General features: G+C 47.7%; 11 non-coding genes across 11 annotated transcripts; all 11 read left to right on the plus strand.

Annotated features, from left to right (window-relative positions):
- Nucleotides 1–493: 493 nt before the first annotated feature.
- On the plus strand, nt 494–684 carry LOC142699504 (U2 spliceosomal RNA). The gene has a single exon (XR_012866325.1). It is a non-coding gene; the product is annotated as a U2 spliceosomal RNA (small nuclear RNA).
- Nucleotides 685–1,989: 1,305 nt separating this feature from the next.
- LOC142699486 (U2 spliceosomal RNA) lies at nt 1,990–2,180 on the plus strand. Its single transcript, XR_012866309.1, has one exon. It is a non-coding gene; the product is annotated as a U2 spliceosomal RNA (small nuclear RNA).
- A 1,300-nt stretch (nt 2,181–3,480) lies between these two features.
- On the plus strand, nt 3,481–3,671 carry LOC142699499 (U2 spliceosomal RNA). Its single transcript, XR_012866320.1, has one exon. It is a non-coding gene; the product is annotated as a U2 spliceosomal RNA (small nuclear RNA).
- Nucleotides 3,672–4,955: 1,284 nt separating this feature from the next.
- LOC142699505 (U2 spliceosomal RNA) lies at nt 4,956–5,146 on the plus strand. The gene has a single exon (XR_012866326.1). It is a non-coding gene; the product is annotated as a U2 spliceosomal RNA (small nuclear RNA).
- A 1,292-nt stretch (nt 5,147–6,438) lies between these two features.
- On the plus strand, nt 6,439–6,629 carry LOC142699506 (U2 spliceosomal RNA). The gene has a single exon (XR_012866327.1). It is a non-coding gene; the product is annotated as a U2 spliceosomal RNA (small nuclear RNA).
- Nucleotides 6,630–7,925: 1,296 nt separating this feature from the next.
- Nucleotides 7,926–8,116, plus strand: LOC142699474 (U2 spliceosomal RNA). Its single transcript, XR_012866298.1, has one exon. It is a non-coding gene; the product is annotated as a U2 spliceosomal RNA (small nuclear RNA).
- Nucleotides 8,117–9,412: 1,296 nt separating this feature from the next.
- Nucleotides 9,413–9,603, plus strand: LOC142699475 (U2 spliceosomal RNA). The gene has a single exon (XR_012866299.1). It is a non-coding gene; the product is annotated as a U2 spliceosomal RNA (small nuclear RNA).
- A 1,284-nt stretch (nt 9,604–10,887) lies between these two features.
- Nucleotides 10,888–11,078, plus strand: LOC142699477 (U2 spliceosomal RNA). Its single transcript, XR_012866300.1, has one exon. It is a non-coding gene; the product is annotated as a U2 spliceosomal RNA (small nuclear RNA).
- Nucleotides 11,079–12,378: 1,300 nt separating this feature from the next.
- On the plus strand, nt 12,379–12,569 carry LOC142699478 (U2 spliceosomal RNA). Its single transcript, XR_012866301.1, has one exon. It is a non-coding gene; the product is annotated as a U2 spliceosomal RNA (small nuclear RNA).
- Nucleotides 12,570–13,869: 1,300 nt separating this feature from the next.
- LOC142699479 (U2 spliceosomal RNA) lies at nt 13,870–14,060 on the plus strand. The gene has a single exon (XR_012866302.1). It is a non-coding gene; the product is annotated as a U2 spliceosomal RNA (small nuclear RNA).
- Nucleotides 14,061–15,348: 1,288 nt separating this feature from the next.
- Nucleotides 15,349–15,539, plus strand: LOC142699480 (U2 spliceosomal RNA). Its single transcript, XR_012866303.1, has one exon. It is a non-coding gene; the product is annotated as a U2 spliceosomal RNA (small nuclear RNA).
- Nucleotides 15,540–15,900: the final 361 nt, after the last annotated feature.

Below are 15,900 nucleotides of genomic sequence, written 5' to 3' on the forward strand. Positions count from 1 at the left end.
CTTATATAAAGTTCAGACGGAACTTTGCACGTGTCATAGTGGAGCCCTCAGGATTCCAGAGCCAGCTTTCTGACATCATAATGGGGCCTCAGAGATAAAAGCCTGGGCCCAGGCAGTGTTGGTCAGTGCTGCTCAGCAGGCAGCACCGGACTGGACTGGATTACAGCTGATACAAGGTGTGAAGGAACAAGGGGTGGCTGTGGGCATGCACTTGCTGCCGCTGCCAGTGTTTATCTGCATGGCAGCAGGGCATTTGGGCGTTGCCAGGAAGGCGTTTTTATGTAGATTCCTCCTCTTTCAGCACTGCATTGTGGTGCAAGCAAAAGAAGCAAATCCTGTCTGGCTTCCTCTCCGGCCTTTATTCACCTCCCGTGTAGCTGTGAGTGTGTGAGCCTGCAGGGCCCCATGGAATTGCCTAGAAGTAGGCTGAATCGCTGCAAGGGCTGAACAGCAGTATCGGGCAGGCTCGGGCAACGCGCGGCCCGTTCGGGTTATCGCTTCTCGGCCTTTTGGCTAAGATCAAGTGTAGTATCTGATCTTATCAGTTTAATATCTGATACGTCCCCTATCTGGGGACCATATATTAAATGGATTTTTAGAACAGGGAGATGGAAATAGAGCTTGCTCTGTCCACTCCACGCATTGACCTGGTATTGCAGTATTTCCAGGACCGGTGCACCCTTTCCTTATGTGTTGACTAAAAGCAGATTCCAAAAGTGTTTTTTGTCTTTGCTATTGTTTCTGTCTTTCTGAAGGGATCTCCCCTTTTAATCCCATTATTTCAACACCTGTTGGACAATGCATGAGTGATAATGAGCTCATTGATTAAATGCAATTAATGAATAGATTGCCACCTCTTGTTGTGTGTCGTCTGTGTTTCTGTGTTTCCGGCATTTCACATTGGAACACCTCATTCACCTTCCTTGTCTTCTCTCCGCCCTCCCTTTTAGGTAAGTTAAAGAGCTGCACCTGAGCCAGCCACTGATTGATTGATTGATTGATTGATTGATTGATTGATTGATTGATTGATGCAGCACAACAGTCAAATAGTGGAGTGGAGTAGGGGAACAGCAAACAGCCAATAAAGCAGCCCGCCCGCTCGCCTGCCCGCCACAATGGACCTACCTGTGTACACTAGATGGATGTGATGGAATGTACTGTCGTCCCTACATTTCAAGAAGAAGTAAGAATTGCAGTTGCAACAAAGCCTTGCTTGCCTACAAAGAGAGCAGCAATTTGGATTTGTTACTATGTTACCTAGAAGAATAACAAACTGTGCAAGGATGGAGGTTGTTGGAGCAAGGATGGAGGTTGTTGGAGCAAGGAGAAGTTGTCTGTAAAGTTGGTGGATGCCTATTTTCCATTTTGCAGTCCCTTGTCTCCCTCTTGTGGCCTCCTGGAGGCAACTAGCTGTGCAAAAAAAAGACAGCCTGGCGGCCGGCTGTTGCAGTGTTGCCCTCTCAGGCAACACTGAGTGACTGACTGAGCCTCACCGTCTTATATAAAGTTCAGACGGAACTTTGCACGTGTCATAGTGGAGCCCTCAGGATTCCAGAGCCAGCTTTCTGACATCATAATGGGGCCTCAGAGATAAAAGCCTGGGCCCAGGCAGTGTTGGTCAGTGCTGCTCAGCAGGCAGCACTGGACTGGACTGGATTACAGCTGATACAAGGTGTGAAGGAACAAGGGGTGGCTGTGGGCATGCACTTGCTGCCGCTGCCAGTGTTTATCTGCATGGCAGCAGGGCATTTGGGCGTTGCCAGGAAGGCGTTTTTATGTAGATTCCTCCTCTTTCAGCACTGCATTGTGGTGCAAGCAAAAGAAGCAAATCCTGTCTGGCTTCCTCTCCGGCCTTTATTCACCTCCCGTGTAGCTGTGAGTGTGTGAGCCTGCAGGGCCCCATGGAATTGCCTAGAAGTAGGCTGAATCGCTGCAAGGGCTGAACAGCAGTATCGGGCAGGATCGGGCAACGCGCGGCCCGTTCGGGTTATCGCTTCTCGGCCTTTTGGCTAAGATCAAGTGTAGTATCTGTTCTTATCAGTTTAATATCTGATACGTCCCCTATCTGGGGACCATATATTAAATGGATTTTTAGAACAGGGAGATGGAAATAGAGCTTGCTCTGTCCACTCCACGCATTGACCTGGTATTGCAGTATTTCCAGGACCGGTGCACCCTTTCCTTATGTGTTGACTAAAAGCAGATTCCAAAAGTGTTTTTTGTCTTTGCTATTGTTTCTGTCTTTCTGAAGGGATCTCCCCTTTTAATCCCATTATTTCAACACCTGTTGGACAATGCATGAGTGATAATGAGCTCATTGATTAAATGCAATTAATGAATAGATTGCCACCTCTTGTTGTGTGTCGTCTGTGTTTCTGTGTTTCCGGCATTTCACATTGGAACACCTCATTCACCTTCCTTGTCTTCTCTCCGCCCTCCCTTTTAGGTAAGTTAAAGAGCTGCACCTGAGCCAGCCACTGATTGATTGATTGATTGATTGATTGATTGATTGATTGATTGATTGATTGATTGATTGATTGATGCAGCACAACAGTCAAATAGTGGAGTGGAGTAGGGGAACAGCAAACAGCCAATAAAGCAGCCCGCCCGCTCGCCTGCCCGCCACAATGGACCTACCTGTGTACACTAGATGGATGTGATGGAATGTACTGTCGTCCCTACATTTCAAGAAGAAGTAAGAATTGCAGTTGCAACAAAGCCTTGCTTGCCTACAAAGAGAGCAGCAATTTGGATTTGTTACTATGTTACCTAGAAGAATAACAAACTGTGCAAGGATGGAGGTTGTAGGAGCAAGGAGAAGTTGTCTGTAAAGTTGGTGGATGCCTATTTTCCATTTTGCAGTCCCTTGTCTCCCTCTTGTGGCCTCCTGGAGGCAACTAGCTGTGCAAAAAAAAGACAGCCTGGCGGCCGGCTGTTGCAGTGTTGCCCTCTCAGGCAACACTGAGTGACTGACTGAGCCTCACCGTCTTATATAAAGTTCAGACGGAACTTTGCACGTGTCATAGTGGAGCCCTCAGGATTCCAGAGCCAGCTTTCTGACATCATAATGGGGCCTCAGAGATAAAAGCCTGGGCCCAGGCAGTGTTGGTCAGTGCTGCTCAGCAGGCAGCACTGGACTGGACTGGATTACAGCTGATACAAGGTGTGAAGGAACAAGGGGTGGCTGTGGGCATGCACTTGCTGCCGCTGCCAGTGTTTATCTGCATGGCAGCAGGGCATTTGGGCGTTGCCAGGAAGGCGTTTTTATGTAGATTCCTCCTCTTTCAGCACTGCATTGTGGTGCAAGCAAAAGAAGCAAATCCTGTCTGGCTTCCTCTCCGGCCTTTATTCACCTCCCGTGTAGCTGTGAGTGTGTGAGCCTGCAGGGCCCCATGGAATTGCCTAGAAGTAGGCTGAATCGCTGCAAGGGCTAAACAGCAGTATCGGGCAGGCTCGGGCAACGCGCGGCCCGTTCGGGTTATCGCTTCTCGGCCTTTTGGCTAAGATCAAGTGTAGTATCTGTTCTTATCAGTTTAATATCTGATACGTCCCCTATCTGGGGACCATATATTAAATGGATTTTTAGAACAGGGAGATGGAAATAGAGCTTGCTCTGTCCACTCCACGCATTGACCTGGTATTGCAGTATTTCCAGGACCGGTGCACCCTTTCCTTATGTGTTGACTAAAAGCAGATTCCAAAAGTGTTTTTTGTCTTTGCTATTGTTTCTGTCTTTCTGAAGGGATCTCCCCTTTTAATCCCATTATTTCAACACCTGTTGGACAATGCATGAGTGATAATGAGCTCATTGATTAAATGCAATTAATGAATAGATTGCCACCTCTTGTTGTGTGTCGTCTGTGTTTCTGTGTTTCCGGCATTTCACATTGGAACACCTCATTCACCTTCCTTGTCTTCTCTCCGCCCTCCCTTTTAGGTAAGTTAAAGAGCTGCACCTGAGCCAGCCACTGATTGATTGATTGATTGATTGATTGATTGATTGATTGATTGATTGATGCAGCACAACAGTCAAATAGTGGAGTGGAGTAGGGGAACAGCAAACAGCCAATAAAGCAGCCCGCCCGCTCGCCTGCCCGCCACAATGGACCTACCTGTGTACACTAGATGGATGTGATGGAATGTACTGTCGTCCCTACATTTCAAGAAGAAGTAAGAATTGCAGTTGCAACAAAGCCTTGCTTGCCTACAAAGAGAGCAGCAATTTGGATTTGTTACTATGTTACCTAGAAGAATAACAAACTGTGCAAGGATGGAGGTTGTAGGAGCAAGGAGAAGTTGTCTGTAAAGTTGATGGATGCCTATTTTCCATTTTGCAGTCCCTTGTCTCCCTCTTGTGGCCTCCTGGAGGCAACTAGCTGTGCAAAAAAAAGACAGCCTGGCGGCCGGCTGTTGCAGTGTTGCCCTCTCAGGCAACACTGAGTGACTGACTGAGCCTCACCGTCTTATATAAAGTTCAGACGGAACTTTGCACGTGTCATAGTGGAGCCCTCAGGATTCCAGAGCCAGCTTTCTGACATCATAATGGGGCCTCAGAGATAAAAGCCTGGGCCCAGGCAGTGTTGGTCAGTGCTGCTCAGCAGGCAGCACTGGACTGGACTGGATTACAGCTGATACAAGGTGTGAAGGAACAAGGGGTGGCTGTGGGCATGCACTTGCTGCCGCTGCCAGTGTTTATCTGCATGGCAGCAGGGCATTTGGGCGTTGCCAGGAAGGCGTTTTTATGTAGATTCCTCCTCTTTCAGCACTGCATTGTGGTGCAAGCAAAAGAAGCAAATCCTGTCTGGCTTCCTCTCCGGCCTTTATTCACCTCCCGTGTAGCTGTGAGTGTGTGAGCCTGCAGGGCCCCATGGAATTGCCTAGAAGTAGGCTGAATCGCTGCAAGGGCTGAACAGCAGTATCGGGCAGGCTCGGGCAACGCGCGGCCCGTTCGGGTTATCGCTTCTCGGCCTTTTGGCTAAGATCAAGTGTAGTATCTGTTCTTATCAGTTTAATATCTGATACGTCCCCTATCTGGGGACCATATATTAAATGGATTTTTAGAACAGGGAGATGGAAATAGAGCTTGCTCTGTCCACTCCACGCATTGACCTGGTATTGCAGTATTTCCAGGACCGGTGCACCCTTTCCTTATGTGTTGACTAAAAGCAGATTCCAAAAGTGTTTTTTGTCTTTGCTATTGTTTCTGTCTTTCTGAAGGGATCTCCCCTTTTAATCCCATTATTTCAACACCTGTTGGACAATGCATGAGTGATAATGAGCTCATTGATTAAATGCAATTAATGAATAGATTGCCACCTCTTGTTGTGTGTCGTCTGTGTTTCTGTGTTTCCGGCATTTCACATTGGAACACCTCATTCACCTTCCTTGTCTTCTCTCCGCCCTCCCTTTTAGGTAAGTTAAAGAGCTGCACCTGAGCCAGCCACTGATTGATTGATTGATTGATTGATTGATTGATTGATTGATTGATTGATTGATTGATGCAGCACAACAGTCAAATAGTGGAGTGGAGTAGGGGAACAGCAAACAGCCAATAAAGCAGCCCGCCCGCTCGCCTGCCCGCCACAATGGACCTACCTGTGTACACTAGATGGATGTGATGGAATGTACTGTCATCCCTACATTTCAAGAAGAAGTAAGAATTGCAGTTGCAACAAAGCCTTGCTTGCCTACAAAGAGAGCAGCAATTTGGATTTGTTACTATGTTACCTAGAAGAATAACAAACTGTGCAAGGATGGAGGTTGTAGGAGCAAGGAGAAGTTGTCTGTAAAGTTGGTGGATGCCTATTTTCCATTTTGCAGTCCCTTGTCTCCCTCTTGTGGCCTCCTGGAGGCAACTAGCTGTGCAAAAAAAAGACAGCCTGGCGGCCGGCTGTTGCAGTGTTGCCCTCTCAGGCAACACTGAGTGACTGACTGAGCCTCACCGTCTTATATAAAGTTCAGACGGAACTTTGCACGTGTCATAGTGGAGCCCTCAGGATTCCAGAGCCAGCTTTCTGACATCATAATGGGGCCTCAGAGATAAAAGCCTGGGCCCAGGCAGTGTTGGTCAGTGCTGCTCAGCAGGCAGCACTGGACTGGACTGGATTACAGCTGATACAAGGTGTGAAGGAACAAGGGGTGGCTGTGGGCATGCACTTGCTGCCGCTGCCAGTGTTTATCTGCATGGCAGCAGGGCATTTGGGCGTTGCCAGGAAGGCGTTTTTATGTAGATTCCTCCTCTTTCAGCACTGCATTGTGGTGCAAGCAAAAGAAGCAAATCCTGTCTGGCTTCCTCTCCGGCCTTTATTCACCTCCCGTGTAGCTGTGAGTGTGTGAGCCTGCAGGGCCCCATGGAATTGCCTAGAAGTAGGCTGAATCGCTGCAAGGGCTGAACAGCAGTATCGGGCAGGCTCGGGCAACGCGCGGCCCGTTCGGGTTATCGCTTCTCGGCCTTTTGGCTAAGATCAAGTGTAGTATCTGTTCTTATCAGTTTAATATCTGATACGTCCCCTATCTGGGGACCATATATTAAATGGATTTTTAGAACAGGGAGATGGAAATAGAGCTTGCTCTGTCCACTCCACGCATTGACCTGGTATTGCAGTATTTCCAGGACCGGTGCACCCTTTCCTTATGTGTTGACTAAAAGCAGATTCCAAAAGTGTTTTTTGTCTTTGCTATTGTTTCTGTCTTTCTGAAGGGATCTCCCCTTTTAATCCCATTATTTCAACACCTGTTGGACAATGCATGAGTGATAATGAGCTCATTGATTAAATGCAATTAATGAATAGATTGCCACCTCTTGTTGTGTGTCGTCTGTGTTTCTGTGTTTCCGGCATTTCACATTGGAACACCTCATTCACCTTCCTTGTCTTCTCTCCGCCCTCCCTTTTAGGTAAGTTAAAGAGCTGCACCTGAGCCAGCCACTGATTGATTGATTGATTGATTGATTGATTGATTGATTGATTGATTGATTGATTGATTGATGCAGCACAACAGTCAAATAGTGGAGTGGAGTAGGGGAACAGCAAACAGCCAATAAAGCAGCCCGCCCGCTCGCCTGCCCGCCACAATGGACCTACCTGTGTACACTAGATGGATGTGATGGAATGTACTGTCGTCCCTACATTTCAAGAAGAAGTAAGAATTGCAGTTGCAACAAAGCCTTGCTTGCCTACAAAGAGAGCAGCAATTTGGATTTGTTACTATGTTACCTAGAAGAATAACAAACTGTGCAAGGATGGAGGTTGTAGGAGCAAGGAGAAGTTGTCTGTAAAGTTGGTGGATGCCTATTTTCCATTTTGCAGTCCCTTGTCTCCCTCTTGTGGCCTCCTGGAGGCAACTAGCTGTGCAAAAAAAAGACAGCCTGGCGGCCGGCTGTTGCAGTGTTGCCCTCTCAGGCAACACTGAGTGACTGACTGAGCCTCACCGTCTTATATAAAGTTCAGACGGAACTTTGCACGTGTCATAGTGGAGCCCTCAGGATTCCAGAGCCAGCTTTCTGACATCATAATGGGGCCTCAGAGATAAAAGCCTGGGCCCAGGCAGTGTTGGTCAGTGCTGCTCAGCAGGCAGCACTGGACTGGACTGGATTACAGCTGATACAAGGTGTGAAGGAACAAGGGGTGGCTGTGGGCATGCACTTGCTGCCGCTGCCAGTGTTTATCTGCATGGCAGCAGGGCATTTGGGCGTTGCCAGGAAGGCGTTTTTATGTAGATTCCTCCTCTTTCAGCACTGCATTGTGGTGCAAGCAAAAGAAGCAAATCCTGTCTGGCTTCCTCTCCGGCCTTTATTCACCTCCCGTGTAGCTGTGAGTGTGTGAGCCTGCAGGGCCCCATGGAATTGCCTAGAAGTAGGCTGAATCGCTGCAAGGGCTGAACAGCAGTATCGGGCAGGCTCGGGCAACGCGCGGCCCGTTCGGGTTATCGCTTCTCGGCCTTTTGGCTAAGATCAAGTGTAGTATCTGTTCTTATCAGTTTAATATCTGATATGTCCCCTATCTGGGGACCATATATTAAATGGATTTTTAGAACAGGGAGATGGAAATAGAGCTTGCTCTGTCCACTCCACGCATTGACCTGGTATTGCAGTATTTCCAGGACCGGTGCACCCTTTCCTTATGTGTTGACTAAAAGCAGATTCCAAAAGTGTTTTTTGTCTTTGCTATTGTTTCTGTCTTTCTGAAGGGATCTCCCCTTTTAATCCCATTATTTCAACACCTGTTGGACAATGCATGAGTGATAATGAGCTCATTGATTAAATGCAATTAGTGAATAGATTGCCACCTCTTGTTGTGTGTCGTCTGTGTTTCTGTGTTTCCGGCATTTCACATTGGAACACCTCATTCACCTTCCTTGTCTTCTCTCCGCCCTCCCTTTTAGGTAAGTTAAAGAGCTGCACCTGAGCCAGCCACTGATTGATTGATTGATTGATTGATTGATTGATTGATTGATTGATTGATTGATTGATTGATGCAGCACAACAGTCAAATAGTGGAGTGGAGTAGGGGAACAGCAAACAGCCAATAAAGCAGCCCGCCCGCTCGCCTGCCCGCCACAATGGACCTACCTGTGTACACTAGATGGATGTGATGGAATGTACTGTCGTCCCTACATTTCAAGAAGAAGTAAGAATTGCAGTTGCAACAAAGCCTTGCTTGCCTACAAAGAGAGCAGCAATTTGGATTTGTTACTATGTTACCTAGAAGAATAACAAACTGTGCAAGGATGGAGGTTGTAGGAGCAAGGAGAAGTTGTCTGTAAAGTTGGTGGATGCCTATTTTCCATTTTGCAGTCCCTTGTCTCCCTCTTGTGGCCTCCTGGAGGCAACTAGCTGTGCAAAAAAAAGACAGCCTGGCGGCCGGCTGTTGCAGTGTTGCCCTCTCAGGCAACACTGAGTGACTGACTGAGCCTCACCGTCTTATATAAAGTTCAGACGGAACTTTGCACGTGTCATAGTGGAGCCCTCAGGATTCCAGAGCCAGCTTTCTGACATCATAATGGGGCCTCAGAGATAAAAGCCTGGGCCCAGGCAGTGTTGGTCAGTGCTGCTCAGCAGGCAGCACTGGACTGGACTGGATTACAGCTGATACAAGGTGTGAAGGAACAAGGGGTGGCTGTGGGCATGCACTTGCTGCCGCTGCCAGTGTTTATCTGCATGGCAGCAGGGCATTTGGGCGTTGCCAGGAAGGCGTTTTTATGTAGATTCCTCCTCTTTCAGCACTGCATTGTGGTGCAAGCAAAAGAAGCAAATCCTGTCTGGCTTCCTCTCCGGCCTTTATTCACCTCCCGTGTAGCTGTGAGTGTGTGAGCCTGCAGGGCCCCATGGAATTGCCTAGAAGTAGGCTGAATCGCTGCAAGGGCTGAACAGCAGTATCGGGCAGGCTCGGGCAACGCGCGGCCCGTTCGGGTTATCGCTTCTCGGCCTTTTGGCTAAGATCAAGTGTAGTATCTGTTCTTATCAGTTTAATATCTGATACGTCCCCTATCTGGGGACCATATATTAAATGGATTTTTAGAACAGGGAGATGGAAATAGAGCTTGCTCTGTCCACTCCACGCATTGACCTGGTATTGCAGTATTTCCAGGACCGGTGCACCCTTTCCTTATGTGTTGACTAAAAGCAGATTCCAAAAGTGTTTTTTGTCTTTGCTATTGTTTCTGTCTTTCTGAAGGGATCTCCCCTTTTAATCCCATTATTTCAACACCTGTTGGACAATGCATGAGTGATAATGAGCTCATTGATTAAATGCAATTAATGAATAGATTGCCACCTCTTGTTGTGTGTCGTCTGTGTTTCTGTGTTTCCGGCATTTCACATTGGAACACCTCATTCACCTTCCTTGTCTTCTCTCCGCCCTCCCTTTTAGGTAAGTTAAAGAGCTGCACCTGAGCCAGCCACTGATTGATTGATTGATTGATTGATTGATTGATTGATTGATTGATTGATGCAGCACAACAGTCAAATAGTGGAGTGGAGTAGGGGAACAGCAAACAGCCAATAAAGCAGCCCGCCCGCTCGCCTGCCCGCCACAATGGACCTACCTGTGTACACTAGATGGATGTGATGGAATGTACTGTCGTCCCTACATTTCAAGAAGAAGTAAGAATTGCAGTTGCAACAAAGCCTTGCTTGCCTACAAAGAGAGCAGCAATTTGGATTTGTTACTATGTTACCTAGAAGAATAACAAACTGTGCAAGGATGGAGGTTGTAGGAGCAAGGAGAAGTTGTCTGTAAAGTTGGTGGATGCCTATTTTCCATTTTGCAGTCCCTTGTCTCCCTCTTGTGGCCTCCTGGAGGCAACTAGCTGTGCAAAAAAAAGACAGCCTGGCGGCCGGCTGTTGCAGTGTTGCCCTCTCAGGCAACACTGAGTGACTGACTGAGCCTCACCGTCTTATATAAAGTTCAGACGGAACTTTGCACGTGTCATAGTGGAGCCCTCAGGATTCCAGAGCCAGCTTTCTGACATCATAATGGGGCCTCAGAGATAAAAGCCTGGGCCCAGGCAGTGTTGGTCAGTGCTGCTCAGCAGGCAGCACTGGACTGGACTGGATTACAGCTGATACAAGGTGTGAAGGAACAAGGGGTGGCTGTGGGCATGCACTTGCTGCCGCTGCCAGTGTTTATCTGCATGGCAGCAGGGCATTTGGGCGTTGCCAGGAAGGCGTTTTTATGTAGATTCCTCCTCTTTCAGCACTGCATTGTGGTGCAAGCAAAAGAAGCAAATCCTGTCTGGCTTCCTCTCCGGCCTTTATTCACCTCCCGTGTAGCTGTGAGTGTGTGAGCCTGCAGGGCCCCATGGAATTGCCTAGAAGTAGGCTGAATCGCTGCAAGGGCTGAACAGCAGTATCGGGCAGGCTCGGGCAACGCGCGGCCCGTTCGGGTTATCGCTTCTCGGCCTTTTGGCTAAGATCAAGTGTAGTATCTGTTCTTATCAGTTTAATATCTGATACGTCCCCTATCTGGGGACCATATATTAAATGGATTTTTAGAACAGGGAGATGGAAATAGAGCTTGCTCTGTCCACTCCACGCATTGACCTGGTATTGCAGTATTTCCAGGACCGGTGCACCCTTTCCTTATGTGTTGACTAAAAGCAGATTCCAAAAGTGTTTTTTGTCTTTGCTATTGTTTCTGTCTTTCTGAAGGGATCTCCCCTTTTAATCCCATTATTTCAACACCTGTTGGACAATGCATGAGTGATAATGAGCTCATTGATTAAATGCAATTAATGAATAGATTGCCACCTCTTGTTGTGTGTCGTCTGTGTTTCTGTGTTTCCGGCATTTCACATTGGAACACCTCATTCACCTTCCTTGTCTTCTCTCCGCCCTCCCTTTTAGGTAAGTTAAAGAGCTGCACCTGAGCCAGCCACTGATTGATTGATTGATTGATTGATTGATTGATTGATTGATTGATTGATTGATTGATTGATTGATGCAGCACAACAGTCAAATAGTGGAGTGGAGTAGGGGAACAGCAAACAGCCAATAAAGCAGCCCGCCCGCTCGCCTGCCCGCCACAATGGACCTACCTGTGTACACTAGATGGATGTGATGGAATGTACTGTCGTCCCTACATTTCAAGAAGAAGTAAGAATTGCAGTTGCAACAAAGCCTTGCTTGCCTACAAAGAGAGCAGCAATTTGGATTTGTTACTATGTTACCTAGAAGAATAACAAACTGTGCAAGGATGGAGGTTGTAGGAGCAAGGAGAAGTTGTCTGTAAAGTTGGTGGATGCCTATTTTCCATTTTGCAGTCCCTTGTCTCCCTCTTGTGGCCTCCTGGAGGCAACTAGCTGTGCAAAAAAAAGACAGCCTGGCGGCCGGCTGTTGCAGTGTTGCCCTCTCAGGCAACACTGAGTGACTGACTGAGCCTCACCGTCTTATATAAAGTTCAGACGGAACTTTGCACGTGTCATAGTGGAGCCCTCAGGATTCCAGAGCCAGCTTTCTGACATCATAATGGGGCCTCAGAGATAAAAGCCTGGGCCCAGGCAGTGTTGGTCAGTGCTGCTCAGCAGGCAGCACTGGACTGGACTGGATTACAGCTGATACAAGGTGTGAAGGAACAAGGGGTGGCTGTGGGCATGCACTTGCTGCCGCTGCCAGTGTTTATCTGCATGGCAGCAGGGCATTTGGGCGTTGCCAGGAAGGCGTTTTTATGTAGATTCCTCCTCTTTCAGCACTGCATTGTGGTGCAAGCAAAAGAAGCAAATCCTGTCTGGCTTCCTCTCCGGCCTTTATTCACCTCCCGTGTAGCTGTGAGTGTGTGAGCCTGCAGGGCCCCATGGAATTGCCTAGAAGTAGGCTGAATCGCTGCAAGGGCTGAACAGCAGTATCGGGCAGGCTCGGGCAACGCGCGGCCCGTTCGGGTTATCGCTTCTCGGCCTTTTGGCTAAGATCAAGTGTAGTATCTGTTCTTATCAGTTTAATATCTGATACGTCCCCTATCTGGGGACCATATATTAAATGGATTTTTAGAACAGGGAGATGGAAATAGAGCTTGCTCTGTCCACTCCACGCATTGACCTGGTATTGCAGTATTTCCAGGACCGGTGCACCCTTTCCTTATGTGTTGACTAAAAGCAGATTCCAAAAGTGTTTTTTGTCTTTGCTATTGTTTCTGTCTTTCTGAAGGGATCTCCCCTTTTAATCCCATTATTTCAACACCTGTTGGACAATGCATGAGTGATAATGAGCTCATTGATTAAATGCAATTAATGAATAGATTGCCACCTCTTGTTGTGTGTCGTCTGTGTTTCTGTGTTTCCGGCATTTCACATTGGAACACCTCATTCACCTTCCTTGTCTTCTCTCCGCCCTCCCTTTTAGGTAAGTTAAAGAGCTGCACCTGAGCCAGCCACTGATTGATTGATTGATTGATTGATTGATTGATTGATTGATTGATTGATTGATTGATTGATTGATGCAGCACAACAGTCAAATAGTGGAGTGGAGTAGGGGAACAGCAAACAGCCAATAAAGCAGCCCGCCCGCTCGCCTGCCCGCCACAATGGACCTACCTGTGTACACTAGATGGATGTGATGGAATGTACTGTCGTCCCTACATTTCAAGAAGAAGTAAGAATTGCAGTTGCAACAAAGCCTTGCTTGCCTACAAAGAGAGCAGCAATTTGGATTTGTTACTATGTTACCTAGAAGAATAACAAACTGTGCAAGGATGGAGGTTGTAGGAGCAAGGAGAAGTTGTCTGTAAAGTTGGTGGATGCCTATTTTCCATTTTGCAGTCCCTTGTCTCCCTCTTGTGGCCTCCTGGAGGCAACTAGCTGTGCAAAAAAAAGACAGCCTGGCGGCCGGCTGTTGCAGTGTTGCCCTCTCAGGCAACACTGAGTGACTGACTGAGCCTCACCGTCTTATATAAAGTTCAGACGGAACTTTGCACGTGTCATAGTGGAGCCCTCAGGATTCCAGAGCCAGCTTTCTGACATCATAATGGGGCCTCAGAGATAAAAGCCTGGGCCCAGGCAGTGTTGGTCAGTGCTGCTCAGCAGGCAGCACTGGACTGGACTGGATTACAGCTGATACAAGGTGTGAAGGAACAAGGGGTGGCTGTGGGCATGCACTTGCTGCCGCTGCCAGTGTTTATCTGCATGGCAGCAGGGCATTTGGGCGTTGCCAGGAAGGCGTTTTTATGTAGATTCCTCCTCTTTCAGCACTGCATTGTGGTGCAAGCAAAAGAAGCAAATCCTGTCTGGCTTCCTCTCCGGCCTTTATTCACCTCCCGTGTAGCTGTGAGTGTGTGAGCCTGCAGGGCCCCATGGAATTGCCTAGAAGTAGGCTGAATCGCTGCAAGGGCTGAACAGCAGTATCGGGCAGGCTCGGGCAACGCGCGGCCCGTTCGGGTTATCGCTTCTCGGCCTTTTGGCTAAGATCAAGTGTAGTATCTGTTCTTATCAGTTTAATATCTGATACGTCCCCTATCTGGGGACCATATATTAAATGGATTTTTAGAACAGGGAGATGGAAATAGAGCTTGCTCTGTCCACTCCACGCATTGACCTGGTATTGCAGTATTTCCAGGACCGGTGCACCCTTTCCTTATGTGTTGACTAAAAGCAGATTCCAAAAGTGTTTTTTGTCTTTGCTATTGTTTCTGTCTTTCTGAAGGGATCTCCCCTTTTAATCCCATTATTTCAACACCTGTTGGACAATGCATGAGTGATAATGAGCTCATTGATTAAATGCAATTAATGAATAGATTGCCACCTCTTGTTGTGTGTCGTCTGTGTTTCTGTGTTTCCGGCATTTCACATTGGAACACCTCATTCACCTTCCTTGTCTTCTCTCCGCCCTCCCTTTTAGGTAAGTTAAAGAGCTGCACCTGAGCCAGCCACTGATTGATTGATTGATTGATTGATTGATTGATTGATTGATTGATTGATTGATGCAGCACAACAGTCAAATAGTGGAGTGGAGTAGGGGAACAGCAAACAGCCAATAAAGCAGCCCGCCCGCTCGCCTGCCCGCCACAATGGACCTACCTGTGTACACTAGATGGATGTGATGGAATGTACTGTCGTCCCTACATTTCAAGAAGAAGTAAGAATTGCAGTTGCAACAAAGCCTTGCTTGCCTACAAAGAGAGCAGCAATTTGGATTTGTTACTATGTTACCTAGAAGAATAACAAACTGTGCAAGGATGGAGGTTGTAGGAGCAAGGAGAAGTTGTCTGTAAAGTTGGTGGATGCCTATTTTCCATTTTGCAGTCCCTTGTCTCCCTCTTGTGGCCTCCTGGAGGCAACTAGCTGTGCAAAAAAAAGACAGCCTGGCGGCCGGCTGTTGCAGTGTTGCCCTCTCAGGCAACACTGAGTGACTGACTGAGCCTCACCGTCTTATATAAAGTTCAGACGGAACTTTGCACGTGTCATAGTGGAGCCCTCAGGATTCCAGAGCCAGCTTTCTGACATCATAATGGGGCCTCAGAGATAAAAGCCTGGGCCCAGGCAGTGTTGGTCAGTGCTGCTCAGCAGGCAGCACTGGACTGGACTGGATTACAGCTGATACAAGGTGTGAAGGAACAAGGGGTGGCTGTGGGCATGCACTTGCTGCCGCTGCCAGTGTTTATCTGCATGGCAGCAGGGCATTTGGGCGTTGCCAGGAAGGCGTTTTTATGTAGATTCCTCCTCTTTCAGCACTGCATTGTGGTGCAAGCAAAAGAAGCAAATCCTGTCTGGCTTCCTCTCCGGCCTTTATTCACCTCCCGTGTAGCTGTGAGTGTGTGAGCCTGCAGGGCCCCATGGAATTGCCTAGAAGTAGGCTGAATCGCTGCAAGGGCTGAACAGCAGTATCGGGCAGGCTCGGGCAACGCGCGGCCCGTTCGGGTTATCGCTTCTCGGCCTTTTGGCTAAGATCAAGTGTAGTATCTGTTCTTATCAGTTTAATATCTGATACGTCCCCTATCTGGGGACCATATATTAAATGGATTTTTAGAACAGGGAGATGGAAATAGAGCTTGCTCTGTCCACTCCACGCATTGACCTGGTATTGCAGTATTTCCAGGACCGGTGCACCCTTTCCTTATGTGTTGACTAAAAGCAGATTCCAAAAGTGTTTTTTGTCTTTGCTATTGTTTCTGTCTTTCTGAAGGGATCTCCCCTTTTAATCCCATTATTTCAACACCTGTTGGACAATGCATGAGTGATAATGAGCTCATTGATTAAATGCAATTAATGAATAGATTGCCACCTCTTGTTGTGTGTCGTCTGTGTTTCTGTGTTTCCGGCATTTCACATTGGAACACCTCATTCACCTTCCTTGTCTTCTCTCCGCCCTCCCTTTTAGGTAAGTTAAAGAGCTGCACCTGAGCCAGCCACTGATTGATTGATTGATTGATTGATTGATTGATTGATTGATTGATTGATTGATGCAGCACAACA

The sequence above is a fragment of the Rhinoderma darwinii genome, unplaced genomic scaffold (genome assembly GCF_050947455.1).
Source record: "Rhinoderma darwinii isolate aRhiDar2 unplaced genomic scaffold, aRhiDar2.hap1 Scaffold_1599, whole genome shotgun sequence".
Classification (NCBI taxonomy): Eukaryota; Metazoa; Chordata; class Amphibia; order Anura; family Rhinodermatidae; genus Rhinoderma; species Rhinoderma darwinii.